Source organism: Apodemus sylvaticus, chromosome 1 (genome assembly GCF_947179515.1).
Source record: "Apodemus sylvaticus chromosome 1, mApoSyl1.1, whole genome shotgun sequence".
NCBI lineage: Eukaryota > Metazoa > Chordata > Mammalia > Rodentia > Muridae > Apodemus > Apodemus sylvaticus.
Genome location: NC_067472.1, coordinates 18,785,200 through 18,802,723, shown reverse-complemented (window position 1 = coordinate 18,802,723; position 17,524 = coordinate 18,785,200). Strand labels below are relative to the sequence as shown.

At 42.6% G+C, this 17,524-nt stretch overlaps 1 protein-coding gene and 1 long non-coding RNA gene across 2 annotated transcripts in view; one reads left to right on the top strand and one right to left on the bottom strand.

The window, feature by feature from the left end:
* Positions 1-17,524, bottom strand: part of Hpse2 (heparanase 2 (inactive)) — a 282,113-nt gene that overhangs the window by 102,875 nt on the left and 161,714 nt on the right. The gene's annotated exons all lie outside the window — the stretch shown is intronic.
* LOC127687183 (uncharacterized) lies at positions 248-7,551 on the top strand. Its single transcript, XR_007978348.1, has 3 exons — positions 248-346; positions 6,584-6,867; positions 7,266-7,551. It is a non-coding gene; the product is annotated as an uncharacterized LOC127687183 (long non-coding RNA).

The window sequence follows — 17,524 nt, the reverse complement described above, 5'->3', positions numbered from 1 at the left end:
CCATGCCTGTCTACTGCTGTCCTCCTGACCTCATCCTTCTGAAGCCATAAGCCAAAATAAAGTGTTCTTGGTCACTGTTTTATCCGAGCAACAGGAACATAACACACCCTCTGTGGTTTATATATGCTTGGCTCAGGGAGTGGCACTATTTGGAGGTGTGGCTTTACTGAAGCAGGTGTGTCACTGTGGGTGTGGCTTTAAGACCCTACTCCTAGCTGTCTGGAACTGAGTCTTCTGCTAGCAGCCTTCAGATGAAGATGTAGAACTCTCAGCTACTCCTGCACCATGCCTGCCTGGATGCTGCCATGTTCCCACCTTTATGATTCTGGACTGAACCTCTGGACCTGTAAGCCAGCCCCGATTAAATGTTGTCCTTTATAACAGTTGCCTTGGTGATGGTGTCTGTTCACAGCAGTAAAGTCCTAACTAAGAAATCCACCATGAAGATCTCTCTTAGGTTGTCTCTTAGTCGTCATATTTACCTTGTAAACTCCCACTACTTCTGATCTCTAGCATCTGTGAACCCATTCTTTTTTTCTTTTAAATTTATTCATTATATATATATATATATATATATATATATATATATATATATATATATATATATGAGTACACTGTAGCTGTCTTCAGACACACCAGAATAGAGCATCAGATCTTACTACAGAAGGTTGTGAGCCACCAGGTGGTTGCTGGGACTTGAACTCAGGCAGGACCTCTGGAAGAACAGTCAGTGGTCTTAACCGCTGAGCCATCTCTCCAGCCCCCATTCTTTATCTCATAATTTTGTCATTTAAAACTGTTTTCAGATTAACTTTTTCAATAAGCAGTTTGTTTTTTTTTAAGAAAAAAAAAAGATCTGTGGTTTCAAGGAGCTGCCTTTAACGTTCGGGTGTTGTAAAATGATGGCATTAGATCTTTCAAAGCGATTACACCATGGAGGCTCTGCTTTCATGAATGGCATTAAGGCCCTTAAGAAAGTCATCATGGTGGGAGCAGATGCAGAGTGTCACAGCTGAAGGGAGTCTTGTGGAGGAGGGGGAGGAAGGATTGAAGGGACCAGAGGGGTCAGGGACACACCGGAGGAACATGGCCCACAGAATCAACTGACTGGGACGCAGGTCTTCTGTTATGGCTGAGTAGCTTGCTGCTCTCGTGGAAATCCTAACAGTGGGAACAGGGACTGCCCCTGACTCTTTTGGCTACTTGTGGACCCTTTTCCTCCTACTAGGTTCCCAGCCTTGGAGTGATTTATGTGCCTGGTGCTACTGTAGCTTGTTATGACATGTTTGGTTGATGTCTCTGGAGACCTGATGTTGTCTGAGGGGAGGAGGAAGAGGGTGGATCTGGAGGATGGGGGAGGTTAGTTCAGGGATGCTGGAGAGAGAGGCTAGGGGTAGGGGAGGAAGGGGAAACTGTTGTTGGGATATGATATGAGAGAGAAGAATTAAAATATTATGTGAAAAAAAAGAACGGAAAAAAAATAGAAAGTCATCACACAGCCGTCAGCTTACTTGCCCGCCCTCCGTCTTCTACTATGCAAAGGCACACACAGCACAGAGCTCCTCCTCTTCTGAAGACGTAGCTCTAACCAGAAAACAGAATCTGCTGGCTGATCACGGACTTGAGAACTATGAGAAGCCATGAGAACTATGAGAGACAAATTTCTGTTATCAACAAATTTCCCTGTCTTTGAGACCATGTTCCACTGGGACAAAACAGACTGAATAAAAGAACTTACTCAAGTTTATGATAATAGTTCCCCCCACTACCTTTTTGCAGAATAGTATCCTATAAAATGGAAGTACCAGAGATTAACTATTTATCCACAGATACACATTTTGATCCTTACCAGGTTTTCCTGTTAGTAATAACCCTGCCACAAACAAGTGTGTACATGATTCAGTGCGAATATAAATTTTATCTTGGAGTGTGGCTATGTGGCTGTATGGTTAGGAATGTGTTTAATTTTAAGAAATGTTAAATCTGGAGTGGCTGAACTACCTCTCCACCCACAGGGAGTCTGCGAAACGCTGAGCCCTTCTGCTCCTTAGTAGCAGTAGAAGGTACTTTGACCGATCTCAAAAGGTAGGCAAATCCGTGGCAGGCTGTTATCCATATGGCCTCAGAATAGCCAGGTTTTCTTTCTGAGCCACTGAGTCTTGCAGTCATTTGGAGAGCCTTTTAGGCTAACCATTATGAATAACAAGATGGCAGGAGATTGTGATTGTGAGGGAACCAGGTGGAGAACGGTGACAGGGCCTGCTGAGTAAACTCAGGAAGCAGGGGAATAAAGGGGTATCCCTCTGGAGTCACTGGCTGCTGGCCCTGCAGGTGGGGTTACCTTAAATCATTCCCATTGGAGTCCATGTGTGGCTCGCAGGCTCCTAGCATGATGAAAGCATTACAATCTCAGGAGGGGGAAGGACCACATGACTAGCTTTCATTTTTCCCCCCTTTCAGATGTAAAGACATGAAAAGAGACTTTTCCTTAAAAAGATGTGTGTAATATTTCCTATTATGTTGTATACCTTTTATAGTCCCCTAACACTAACCTAGAAGCATACTCCTTGAGGATTATGCCATGTTAGTATGTAGAGTCAAATAGACCCACAGGCTAATAATATCAGGTCAGTTTAGAAAATAAAATGATAACGACATAAGTTTCTGCTGTATCGTCTGGGTCCTGGAACCATCTGGAAGTTGTGTGGTTGTTGGTGGCTGGCGGTTAGCCCTATGACTGGCTGTGAGTCAGAGTCCTGACATATGGCCTCTCTGTTACCCTCTTTGGGCTTCCAGCACGTGTGTATCTTTCACTCAGATTCAAGAGTTCAATGGAGTTGAGGACCCAGCGCTCTAGTTCTCAGTAAGAGAGTTGAGATAACAGTTAAGGACCACATGTAGGGTGAATAACAATGTGATGTCGCTGTGAGGGTAAGCAGACCCCTCCTCTCAGTTTTCTGGGGAAGAAAGAATCTGGAGAGCTACAGATTTTCTTAATGTTGCCCCCCCCTCTCTTTTTCTCTCTCTCTCTTTTTCTCTCTCTCTCCCCTCCTCCTTCTCTAGTCCCCTCCTCTGTGTGTGCATAGTAATTGATTAGGGTGATCCATTTTTACATTTAAGATATCAACTTTTAGAATTAACACCCTTTCAACCTTAAAGATGGAAAAATAACTATTAAGTAATGCAAGTGGTTTGGGACAAGAGCTCAAATTTATAAAAATCCTATTTAAGCAAGATTGACAAATTGATTCTCAACTCAGCTAATTCATGAGCTGGTGACAACACAAGACTGTGGCACGTGTGAGATGCCACTTGAAGGCAGAGCACCAGGAACAGTGAGTTTTAACATCACTTCCCTTGGAAATTGAGAAATGGTAGGAGAAGCAAATAAGGCAGCCTTGGACACCGACTGCACAGTGTGGCCCTCTACTGCAGGGCAGCCCTCCCACCACAGAGCCATCTGCTGGGAAAGCCTCCCAGGCTTAAGGCTCAGCTTGGGCAGCCGCTGGCAGACAGAGTTCCTCTCCTCTGGAACAGAGCTAACTGCTCCCGGCTTCACGTTTCCAGCTTACTGTACATTTTTACAGCACTAATCACAGTGAATGTTAGCAAGTTGTTTATATGTTGGCCTTTGCCATGGACAGAGTCTCTGAGGGCAGAAATAACAGTCATATTTGTAATATATTACTTGTTATAGTGCCTGGAATGTAAGAGAAATGGAATAAACAAAAAATGAAGAGAAGCAGAAAGACAGATCAAGGACAGATGGACATATAGGATATTCTATTATCAACATAAAGCTTAGTGCTCCAGTGTAAGAATAAATCACCTGATAAATCTAGAGTTCTCAGTGATCCATGCTATAGGGTCACCCAGCCATGTAGTTCTGTGTTTCTCTCACAGTATATTTATATATTTGTGTTGAAAAAGAGGTTAATCCACAGCGACCTGTGACAAGCTACATTTCCCAAGGCATTTATAGATGGCTATTTTTTTTTGTCTTTTTTTTAATTCGATATATTTTTTATTTACATTTCAAATGATTTCCCCTTTTCTAGCCCCCCACTCCCTGAAAGTCCCATAAGCCCCCTTTTCTCCCCCTGTCCTCCCACCCACCCCTTCCCACTTCCCCGTTCTGGTTTTGCCCTATACTTCTTTGCTAAAATCATTTCTTATTGTTATCCCTCATTTTGTGTACTACTTTTCATATTAAACTATTTTTTATCATTCAAAAACTAAATTTGTGAGCTCAGTGTGTTGACATTCTCCTGTGGTAGCAGCTACACTGGGAGGTTGGGGCAGGAGAGTCATGAATTGGGGTCCAAGGCTAGCCCGGCCGACAGGAAGAGAAGGCTGCACCACAGGCAGAGTGAGCAGCCCTACTTCTGCAGATCCAGGTACCTGCCTCACTCATTCCTCATTCTTAGCAGGTAAAAGTTCTTACTCAACAGCAGGATCTTCCCTCTATCTTATGTGATGAACCTTTAAAAAGTAGATCTATTGCGATACATTTCACACATTATAATATTTCCTCACCTGAAGTATTCAATCCGATGGCTATTAGTATATTCATAAAGTTATATACCCATCACCACAAGCAGGTTTAGATGGGATGCCATAATGAATAGCAGGCATTTCCTACTTTCCCCTCATCCTTCTTCCTGTGGTTCCCTAACCTTCCAAGTCACTTTCCGTCCCTGTGCATTTGCTGGTTATGTGCACTTCATATGGCAGGTTTTCAAGGTTCATCTATGTTGTTCATATAGGTAGCATATATCAATACTTTGTTCCTTTTCTTGTCAAATAATATTTCTTTGCATGGATATACCTATTTTAATCAGCAAGTGGATGTTTACATTGCTTTTACTTTGCAGCAATCCTGAGAAACGATATGTGGTAATATATAGGCTTTTGTGTAGACATATGCTACTAATTACCTCGGTTATATACCTAGTAGTGGGCATGTTAGTACATATGATAGCCATTAAACTGACTTCCAAAGTGGTTTCCTCAAAAGAGAGTGGTATTGTTCCTCCTCATCGAAGGAAAGAAGGGGGAGGGTGGAAGGCAAAGCCATCCCGGAGCACTGGTCTTTAGAACAGAGTAAGTAAAAGCTGCGTACTTTACACTGCTACCGTGAGGACCAAAGACAGTCACACAGGATTTCAGTCATGGAAAGACAGAAACAAAGTGAGTGGTAAGACCCCAAATCACCCATGGCTACACAGCCACTGTCCACAGGAACCTGAGCTGACATCACGGCCACTGTCCACAGGAACCTAAGGTGACATCATGGCCACTGTCCACAGGAACCTGAACTGACCCCCGCCATCCTCACAGTATCTTTGCTAGTATTTCAGGAATTCCGCCTCCAGGAAGACAGAAACGGCACGTGGCTTAATGGTTAAAGTCATGCCAACCTCCCAACACAGAGCAGAAAATAACAGTTGATATCTCAAGTCTCCTCTAAACCCCTCCACTCAAAATCCTTGTTTGTATCCACCCGCACTAGATCATTATTTTGTGATTTTTCTGAATTATAACGAAGCTTCCGCAATAAATGACCTGCCCCGAGAGAGTTTCAAAATCTCATAAATATGCTGACTGCTCTCTTCATGCTAAAATTCCACAAACTCTATTAAGGTAGCATTTTCTCTACTAATAAAAATAAACTTGGTTTTGTCTTATGAATAAGGTGCTTTGGAGATAAATATTTGATGGCTTGTTCTGAAAGAATTGTCTAGTTAGTGAAAGTTCCTGAATAATTACAGAAAAGAGTTTTAAAAAGTGTGTGTGTATGTGTATGTGTATGTGTGTGAGAGAGAGAGTGTATGTGTGTGTGAGAGTGTATATGTGTGTATGTGTATGAGTGTGTGAGTGTGAGTGTATGTGTATGTGTGAGAGAGAGGGAAAGAAGGTGTGTGTGTGTGTGTGAGTGAGAGTATGTGAGTGTTTATGAGTGTGAGTGCGTGTGTATGTATGTGTGTGAGAGAGAGGGAGAGAAAGTGTGTGTGTGTGTGAGTGAGTATGTGAGTGTGTGTGAGTATGTGAGTGTGAGTGTGTGTGAGAGTATATGAGTGGGTGTGTGAGAGTGTGCATGTGTGTATGTGTGTATAAGAATGTGTGTGTGTGTGAGAGAGAGTGTATGAGTGTGTGTGTGTGTGTGTGCGTGTGTGAGTGTGTGTGTAGCATGCACATAGGCAGCATGCTATGCCATGGAGGACAGATGCCAACCTCAGGTGTTGGTTCCTCTGCCTGTCACCTAATCTGAGACAGGGTTTGTTTGTTGTTCTCTGAAGTGTATAGCATACTAGCTGGCTCACAAGTTTCTGAGAAGTCTGCCGTTTCCACCTCCTATCTTGTAGAACTGGGATCAGGTGTAGCCACCATTCTCGGTGTTACCCAGCTTCTAGAGACCTGCACTCAGGGCCTTGCACCATAAGTGCTTGACTCACCAGGCTATATTCTTAGCCCCTTCAGGAAAGCATTTTTAAAAGCCAAAAATTGCTCGTTGTAGTGAAATGAAAAAGACGGAAAATGTCATTTAGATTTTCTGTAATAATGTGTCCTCTTGCTTTTCCAGAGGCGGCAGACCTCACTATAAGAATATGCTTCTCACAAAGACTCCAGTAGAGAAGAGGAAAACAAGAAGTCCCAGCGCCTGCTCCATGGTGTGCCATGCCCAGGCTGCTCCGCAATCACCAGTCCTTGACCATGCACAAATGATAATTTAGTGTGGTAACCACTCCACTGCGCTCTGCCAGTCCACCGGAGGATAAGCAAGGCTTGCAGGAGGCTGACTCTCCAGGAGGAAGCAGCATGGAAGGACCTGAGTCAGGAGATCTCAACTCCCCACCTCAGCCTCAGGTTTCTACTTCCGGAAGTTTGCCTCTCAGCTACTAAGCAGTGCTGGGGGAACAAAGCCACAACCAAAACAGTTTAAAGTCGCATGGTTTGCTCTGAAGCCAGAAGGGAGCCAAATTATACCACACACACTCCCTTGTTTTGAAATTTGTTTTAAATTAGTATCTTTTTGAATGATTGTTTTCCTTATATTTATTGGATGTTAAATATTTTCTACTAAAAAGGTACATTTTTAATAAGTGGAAATTACCACTAATTGACAGTTAAAGAGAGTTGAAACTGCTATTGCACTGGAATAAAGATAGAATTTCTGTCTTAAAATTTAATATCTATCTCTCTCTGTCTCTGTCTCTCTGTCTGTCTCTGTCTGTCTCTGTCTCTCTCTCCTCTTTTCAATACAGGTTATCACTGTAGTAGGCCAGGCTATCTTGCACATCATGAAGCTCCTGTCTCCACCTCTGAGTCCTGGCAGCTCAGGCATGCCCACTGAGTTCAGTCCTGACCGACCTCCGACCTCCGTTCTCAGAGCCTGTTTTGTGGACCGCACAGAGAGAGGCGAGGCTGCAGAGGGCAGCTCACTGCAAGCATCGGCACGAGTCTTTGGGTTCTGCTGTCTCCACAATGTTCAACTGCCACCAAATAAGCTTTTTTATTCCCCTCAGAAATTATTTCACTTATTCAGCTGGAAATAAATGCAACTTGTTTTGTATAGCCACGGAGAGCCATGTCTCTATTAGGAAGCTGTGCACTAAAGAGTCAGTGTGGCCGCCTTCATGCCTCAGCGTCTAAGGCATCCATCTTAGCACTCCAGACCATTCAGTTTCCAACTGTGTCACCCTTTGATGCGTTTCTGTCTCTCTAGTAGCTTTTCTCCTGTGGACCCTCTTTGACCCTCTTAGCATAAGCAGCTACTGTCTACCCTCACTGCCGATCTGCTGAGACCTGATCACACTATATAGTGCTGCCCCGCCCTAAGGGCCTCAGCTGTGGCTGACCTCCTTTGCCCATCTATGCCAGCATTTCCTTAATAATTAAATATTTACTTTATATCATATTATATAAAAATTAAGCATGCTCTTTCACAATTAGAAAACGAACATGAAGGTAAATGTTATGGATACACTGTCCGGCTGTGGTAGGCACATGATGTCCTCTGATCCGAGGGTGGGGACTGGCTGAGTGACGAGGACATGTGCCATCACGCTGAAACTTCCTCCTGACCTCACAAGAACCAGGAGGAGAGTGCAGTTGTCCTGGCGGCTTCAACGTTCCACACTGTCCTCCAGCTTGCAGACACAGCACACCCCACCCCCTCTCTCTGTATTAGTCACGCCCATCTGACACTTGGGGACACTGGTACAGAGAATGGTACTGGGCTTTGGAGCCAGAGTGTTCTGGGATTGCCACTTCTGAGTGTATCACCCTCTGTGGCTTCCCTCTCTGCTCCTTAAGTAAATGAGGTCTTCATCAGCGGTACAGGATGTCAGAAGATGAGAGAGAGATGCTGTATTTATAAGATGGATAGCACAGGAGAAGAATTAACAATAATACCTGGTATTATATCTAACATTACCATAAACATTATCATTTTTGATGCATAGACATAGGTCAAACACTGTCCTCTCTGCACGATTCCCGGTTTCTGCCATGACCTTTCACAACACTGTGGGCATGTTCTCACCATTCTGCTTTTGCTTCTCTCAGTCATTGTTTGCAGAAGACAGATTCTTCCTTCCCAGCCCAGAAAAGCAGACATTGATGGAAACCCTACGTACTATGCTCAAGTGTGTGAACCTCACCAGTGTGTAAGAAGTCCGTACACTGAGCTCAGAAGAGATTGAGTCCTCAGGCGGATTAGGCCACACATCAGGAGACTTCCCCACACATGCTGAAAACAGCACGGGTACATTTTTCCACTTGGTAAATTAAGAGACACTTAAGGACAGAGAATTTTCCACTACGTCCTTGTCCCTAGCATGTACTGTGTCTCCCACAGCTGTTCCTTCCTACCCCTCTTAATAAAATTCAAATTGCCTAAACAATGGCAGTTAACTCTTGAGCACAGTTCCTCCCTCTTCTGAGAACTGCCTTGTCCACGGATTCCCGAAATCTACTGAACTTCCGCTAACCTCCCTTGTCTAAGTTCAGAAACAACTTCTGACCTTGAGTCAGAATGCTCCTTCTGAACCTTTGTCTGCATTTTTGAAAGAATGCATATGTTAATGTGCTCTGGATGATACTCTACTCTGTAGAAGTGTGTGATAAAAGTACAGTTTAGGATCTTAAGCAAGAAGTTAAAGGTAAGACAGTTTTATTGTGTTTCACTGAAATGAGAGAATACACGAGGTGACTGCTGTGGCACTCCTCTACAGCTCAGTGAGCTTGAACTCTCTAGGGAACTTACGGTCCTTCAGCTCCTTATCTCTCCCCAATTAGATATCTGAGCTTATGCTGAAGTCAGAGGCCCCTTGAAAAGAGTAGTCCTCAGCTCTGAGTTTCAAGTTAGCTTTAAAAAAAAAACCTTTCATAAGTCAACTGTCTTTAAAAAATATTTTGTAATATGACTACCCCTAAACTCCTAAAACTGTTTTTACTCTAACAATACTTTGGAGTATGAACATAGAAGTTCCTTAGAAACCACACTGTAGCGAAGACAGTACATGCCATGGCATAGGGAAGGTTTGCAGGAGACTAGACCTGGACCACAGGAAAGATACCCACCACTCACTCCGTAGCTGCCAGGCGGGGTCAGTGGCACAGCCGAGTGCAATCAGAAGGCACAGTCAACGTGCCTAACTCGCCATTACCTTTGTTTGACTTCAGATTTCCTGTTCTGTAAGGTCACAGGGAACTGCCATGCTCTATAATAATTTTGGTGACAGAATTAAACTACAAAGTCTCAGGGTTTGGGGGAGCAGAGGTTGTGTCAGTACTAGGAGCAGGTACCAGTATGAAGGAAATCCAAAAACTCTGGAGAGGTGGGTGTGTGCTGAGAGAGGGTCAATTAACAATCAAATGTTAGCAGACGGGCTACCAGTGCTAGCTCGTAGTGTGAGCATCTATGGACCCAGATGCTGGTCCAGCACAGCTTGGGCCTGAAAACCTGACTGGGTGGTAAAGAAATAGAGAAAGGGCAGACACACAGGTGCACAGAGAGCAAGGCCGGGCTGGGGGTGGTAGGTATGAGCTCTGATGGAACAAGAGTAAGTATGACCACCAGGAACCACAAGTCTGCTGTGCATGGGATGGGGTGGGGCGGGGTGGAGAGGTAGCTGGTCTCAGCAGAGGGTCTCTGCCACGTGAACAGCTTACAGCTGTAGACGTGGGTGGAGGAAGCTGCTGGTGCTGGATTTTGCACACACTCTTAGCATTTAGACTAGGACCTGGGGAAGGCTTTGCCATCCCTCTGAGCCCGACCCATATGCAGAAGGCCTTGCCACTCCTCTGGGTACTTTACATGGCTGTGCCCATGTCAACAATACACATTCACTCAGATCTCCTCTCCTCCCCACATCAGGAGGGCCTGGGGGAGGAGAAAATGTGAATCTTTATAGAGTATGAAGAATTTCCAGGAGGGTAAGGTAGTATAACAAGCTACATTTAAATGGAAAGTTGGCTTTTTTAAAAAAATGTTCATTAATTCCAAGAAGCATCGGAGGTTTAAAAGAGACTGGTTCATAACACAGCTTGTTGCTAAGTGTCTGAGCTGTGGAATGTGACTGCCCCTCACTCCCCACTAGCATTCAGTATCATGGCAGAGATGGAGGGCTCTAGAGTTCAACTTTGGTTGGTCTTGGATGCCCGTCCTATTGTTTTAGCAGCAGGCGACGACCGTCTCCTCTTAGATTCCATCTACAGGTGCATCCCTGCTCTCAGAACAACCTCATGTCCACTAGGAGAGATCTAAGCCTCTGAAGCACAACAGCACGGCGGTGGCAGAAGGCCACACTGACATCTCCTGAGCATGCTCTTTAGTACATGCCTCGCCCACTGGCGCATCCTCAGAGATGCAGCTCCCCCACAGCTCAGGATGTCTCCAGAGCCACCTACAGTCCTCTTCACACATTCCCAACTGTCACACGTCACTTTTGTAGCCAGGCCTGGCCATTTCTTTCCCCTTGAATCCTCATTTCTAACACAAACCCTTCTTGGAAGTGCTGAGAACTGGGTTAGCCTCCTAGGGAAAGGCCCCCTGGCAACTGTGACTCGATTCGCCAGATGTTCACAGTTTTTCCAGTCTTCTCTCCAATTAGCCAGCAGAGTTAAACAATGAGATGTGTTTAACTAGGTCAGCTGTTGGGTCTGAGCTGGGTCACTGCTTTTAAAGGAAAAAATCAAAGAGCAAGGCAGGGTTCTGTATGTTTCAACACAACCTCAAAGTCCATTCCTTCCTCTTCACTCAAAAGAAATCTTTTAAATGATTTCTGTTTCCCCTTAAGAATAAAGCCAACTCTAAGCCTTCTGAAACCCTATCAGAGTTGACGATTCTACAAGGCTAATGATGGTGTGATTAGAACTTCATGCTTTAGAGTTAGAATATTGCAGATCTGAAGCCAAATTATCTTGGTCTTCCTTTAGTCCTTTTAGCAGGTTTTCATCGCCCACCCTTGTATCTGATGTAATATCCTTTGACTATTAGGTACCATCTTTGGAATGTATTTTTATGAAACAAATCTGCTAGTTTTCATCAATTCAAAAGCTAAGTATGGTACTTGATAGCTTCTGAAACCTAGAGCAGATTTTACCCCTGCCCCCATTGTGCTGTAATCTACTTCCTTAATATTCCCACTAACAGAGTTGGAAAAATGCCTTTATTTATGACTTTCTTTTGTTTCATAAGTACAAAAAGCTCATAAAACTGCTTCCGTATTTGAGACATGATACACAAGGTAACTAAACCCACATTCCTGGGCCATGTACTCATATTTGATTCAGAATAAACTATCTTTTATTCCTTTTGAGGTGAGATGTGGGTTTCATGTCGACAGTTTTGGCATCCAATGTGAAACCTCAAGATAATCCACTTTCACTGAAGAGTCACTGAAGCCTTGTGAAGTTATCAGCACAAGGCCTTTGTGCCCAACCACTCATTTGTCTCTTTAGGGGGATGACTGAGTTTTTCTGGAGCTTGGACCACCATGTAGATTGGGCCAAGGGGCCACTGGCTTATTTTGAGCTGGCTGTTGGGTTCCCTCTTGTCTGAAGCACTCAGCCAGAGCAGTTGCTCTTAGAACAGTAGCTTGCCTTCAGCCTCTTATTGCGGTTGGCAGCCTTTCTCCCACCACTCCTCCGACATCAATGGCCTTTGTCTGTGTTCTCTCCTGCTTGTTGCCACCTTGTCCCTTTTAGCTTATAAATCCCATGAGAACCTGATCATAAAGACACTCTAGATAAGTGGAACTTGCCCTCTCCAGCACAAAGGTGCATATGTGGGGGTGGGTGTTGGGGAGTTCTCTGGGATGAGCAACAGCTTTGTAGAAAGCCAAGATACAATATATACCATTTCTGTACAGTTCACAGGAGGGATGGCCACCTAATGTTTTGAGCTCCCTTCTGTTTCTGTAACATGAAAGATAAATCCAAGACACAACAAAAGGAACTGATTTCAGGAAGGAAAGCCGAGGGAGCTATTCTTCAAGTAGCCCATACATCTGGCCCCGAACACAAATCCTGACAGCATAAATCTGGGAAAAAATAAAAAATAATCTTGGAATTCCCCCTAAGAACTTTGAGGGTGACAGAAGTGATACCCTATTAAATCTGCATTAATGGGATGACTAGCAGAATTGGATACCTCAGTCAAATAAAATAGTTCAGCATGGGTTGGTCTTACTCCCACAAAAGACCTTCCTATCTTAATCCCACATATTCTCTCTTATTTGTGGATCCTAGCTCTGAATCTTCAGAAGTGAATATATAATCTGGAGTAACCATGGAAACTAAGGAAGTAAAAGGGTGTTGTGGGTGAGGAGGGAGGAGATGGGGACAGCAGGACACAGGTGCCATGAAGGGGAAGCAGTGATGGGATGGGGCTTTCTGGGAGGTCCTGCAATCCTGAGACGGGATAAAAAATATTAAAGATGATTGAAAAAGCCACAGGGAAACCTAATATTTATGTTTTCTTAAAACACAAATATACTAAATATGTGTGCATACAACACATAGATAATTTAAACAAAGTTACTCCACTCCCAAGGGCCAATACCTACCAACATCCCCAGTGCCAGGCATGGGAGATCTCCATTCAAATCATTAGTCAGAAGAGACTAAGAGACTCCCAAAGCAACAGAGATGTTCTATGTCTTGGTTTTCTCCCAGAACCTGAATGAAGGTAAGACCCAGTTCCTGAAGACATCATACTTTGAACCTGGAGGAATTGAGCTGGAATTGACCTGGAAGTCTCATCCATAAGGACTAGTTCTCATAGTACCCAAAGGTGGTCTGCCAGCTACCAAGGGAGGAAAGCAGCCGATAGTTCTACCCAGCTCTAATGCCTATGAACCACAACAATGGCCTCCATGGCACATTATACTAAAAGATGCAACAGCGACCCTTACATCTCAGTGGTAACCAACAGCCACTTCATTGGCTTTAAGGCTTGCTTGATGAAGGGAATTCATGTCTGGCAATGTAAACCTAGTTAACTAACCTGTGGCTGGTGAGACCATGGCCCCTAGTGGAGGACCTATTCTACTGTGACTTTCCTAGTTTAATTCCCAACTGCCTTCTAAATACTTAGTCTTAATATCAACAAATAAGTATAGTTCTCATTCCGCACCAAAGAAGTTTCTTCTTGCAGCATGCATAGACCATCACAGACATCTACAACTGATCAGAACACTAAGAACAACAACATAACTCCTATTCCTAAGGTTCAAGCAAAATTGTGAAAAAGAATCTAAAGGAATGTAAGAATCGTAAGAACAAGGCATCTGCTAAAAGATGTCTCTCATAATTGCTAGGGAGGCACACCCATTAAATCTCGATAATACAGTAACCAAAACAAGACCTGCACAATGACAACACCAACTGGCATGCTAATGTAGGTAGACTCAGAAAATTCATAATGTTCCACCCTAGATGAAGAGCTATAGACAAGTAATGGCTGCCAAGAGAGGGAGAATCAGTGTTCTCTATAAATTATTTAATCTGAAGGAATCACTCCTAATACATATATATGTGAACATACTAAATAGACCGGCAGGTTGCTGTGTGTATGTGTGTGTGCACATGTGTGCATGCATGTGTGTATAGGTGTGTGTGTCTATGTGTGTAGGAGTAATATTTTTTAAAGGACCATGAAATTGAGAGGAAGTAGGGAGTCATGGGAGGAATTGTCGAGGGAAGAGTAAGGAATGGAAATGGTATAAATACAGTAACCATGTATGAAATTATCAAAAATAAACTAAATGTTAAAAATAAAATTAATAAAAATATCAGGACTACATTGTATCCTAATGGTCCAGTGTCCTAGGTCAGAGCTTGCCTATAGTAAGCACACTTTATTTCCCCTTATCTGAATGAGTATGTGATGTCTTAAAAAAGTTACTTCCAAATGGGTAGAAAACACAAAAATAAACACCAGAGGTTTCTTGTGAATGTTTCATAATGCCTTTCTGGATTTCATAAAAAGGCTTAAGTCCATCAGTCGAGAGAATGCCCTACCTGGTCTTGAGCTTCAGTTTCTCTTGTCTTGACTCTCACATTCCATCTTGTTTTTTGAATCTTTGCTTAAAGACTACAGTATTGACTTTGGTCATTTTCTCCCTGAGTCATGTAGAAAAGCTAGTTAATGTTTTGACAAACCTTTCTCACACCCTGGAAATATTAATAGGACAAACAAGGAAGACCCTGTGTGTGTTCTGTGGGCATCAGCACTATTTCATATTTTGTAGTTTAGGGTCTTTGCTTTTGCATCTTCAAGAATAACAATTAGCCTTCTTTTTTTTTTTAAAGATTTATTTATTTTATGTATATGAGTACACTATAGTTGTCTTCAAACACACCAGAAGAGGGCATCAGATCCCATTACAGATGGTTGTAAGCCATCATGTAGTTGCTAGGAATTGAACTCAGGACCTCTGGAAGAGCGGTCCACTTGTGTATTAATGCTCTTAACTGCTGAGCCATCTCTCCAGCCCACAATTAATCTTCTATTATGTGTACCATGGCAATTAAAAATAACCCTGGATGTCTTGCAGTCTCTATAATTGTATTGAGTTTTAAGTCAAAGAGAAATCTCCCTGTTTCTGATTATTTTGCCCCAGATGTACCTGGATCATATTTTAAAGCCAAATCTCATTTTCTTATTTCCTGTCTATATTTCTAACTTCCCCAGATCCTCTGTATAATTTATCTATTGCACTAATATTTACAGTTAAAGAAGTATAGACATACTCCTTTTCTCTTTGGGTTCAGGAAATGTCTCCAATCATTTTTCAATCACTTGTGGTCCAGAGAGAGCCTAAGCATGCCTTTTCTGGGGGAAATTTAATCCATATGTTTGTGATTAATTTATATGTATGATTAAATTGGTGTTTCTAAGACATTTTATTTGGCAAGTTATTTATTTCTTATATCTTATTTGAATTGGTATGGATTTGCACCCAGGTGCTTTTTAGTGCTGGCAAAACACCTGGAGAACTTCTGAATACCCGAGATGCTTTTCTGCCTATATTGTCATTGATACACAAGTGCACAAAGACTGTCAATTAAGAGGTAACTAGGGAGAGTCAACAAGTTTGTGGTCAACATCCTTTAGGCAACTTCATAATTGCTCCTTAGAATGGAGTATGGCTTCTTAATTTAGTAAAATTTAGCAAAAAAAAAAAAAAAGTCAAACTTATTTCAATTTGCGAAAGCTTATTTAATACTCTTCCAGTTTGTACTCTTAAGTTCTTACACTTCCAGCCTTTAAGTGGCTTATTTTCTAAACGGAAACACTAATTTATATAACTTGGAAGGAGCAGGGAAGCGAACTTTCCTGGGAACACTAGAAAAGATGGCAATGGAGAGAAACTTTAATTGTCAAGGATGTTCAAGGTGATCATGAAAAAGCACACGGAAAATTACAACCTTACTTCCAACTGACGACAGGCGAGCTGTGAGCAGCTACTTGAAAGCAGAATTATGAAAACAGGATGAATCTAGAATGCCAGGCTTACGAGTTCAGAGGTCTGCATCAGCGGGGGTATTTGACAAAGGTATCTTAAGAAGAGGGTAGGCAAGGTTAGGCCCCTCAGTGGTACTGTGGAGGACAGACTGGGCACGAGGAAATGCGGGCAGGGTCCTTGCAGGAGGCTGCTTAGACAGAAGAGGCGAAGAACGGACTGGAAAGAAACTATAGCCATGATGTGACCTCGGCGCACACTGTTGAGATGGATTCTCTCATGCTTAGAGAAGAGCAGGATATGCAGACTCTATATGCCAGGAGTAATCTCTGGGTAAATTACATTTATCCTCTGGGAGCTCATTTCTTCAACAGCAAGCAACGGATAATATAAGAACATATCCAATAGTCTGAATCCAGATGATTTTCAATTCTATATTGAATGGATGTGAGAGGAGGATCCTTGTCTCCTTCATGTGTCTAGCATGAAAGCTCGCAGCCTTTCACTGCAGAGCACTCTGCTACTTGTGGGTTGTCTCAGACATATGTTGACATGTGTCCCTCCTGTAATTAATTCATTGCTGGTGAGTGTCAGTAATTAGAAACTTTTGATACAGGGCTTTGGTAAACTAAAATTATTGGTAGTTCATATGGCTGATACAACACTGAAAATTCAAAATGGGTACCAAAATATTATGAAAAGAAAAATATCTTCATCCTGGGACTTATAATAATCAAGAGTATGGTATTAGCATTATAACCAAAACCTAAAATATATAAATTAATGAAATAGATATATGTTCCAGAAATAAACACGTTTGTAACTAATTTCTAGCAAGCTCAGAAGACAGAACAAGACAAATAAAGTTATTTCTCAGCCCTTTAACTATAGCTATATATATTTAAACTACAGAAAATGAAGCATTAAAAACCCTTAAAAGAAGCTAGGAGGGGCCAGGTAGTGGTGGTGCACACCTGCAATCCCAGTGCTTGGGAGGCAGAGGCAGACAGATTTCTGAGTTTGAGGCCAGCCTGGTCTACAAAGTGAGTTCCAGGTCAGCCAGGGCTACACAGAGAAAACCTGTCTTATAAAAACAAACAAAAAGAAAAGAAAAGAAAAGAAAAAGAAAAAGAAAAAGAAAAAGAAAAAGAAAAAAGAAAAGAAAAAAAGCTAGGAGGGAAAGGCTATCTTACTCATAAAGAAAAAAAGATATGTGTTAAATTTGATCATTCAAAAGTCACATAAAGAAGAAAGAAGAAAACTGAGAAGGGAAGAGAGAGGGGAGGGAGGAAAGGAGGGAGGGAGAGAGAGAAGGAGAGAAAGAATATTGAGATATAGAATCTAATACTGTAAACACTGAGGAAAAATACTTTATCTAACAACCGAATCTGAGAGAGTCTTGGTCAGGATAGTTACTATGTAAGAAATAGCGAATGAATGTCTTTGGAGAGACTTGAATCTGCAAGAGAGGAAGGATGTCGATAGAAGAATGAGCTAAGCACTGGGCAGTGCTTGCTTCCAATCCTAGTACTCAGGAGGCAGGAGAGGCA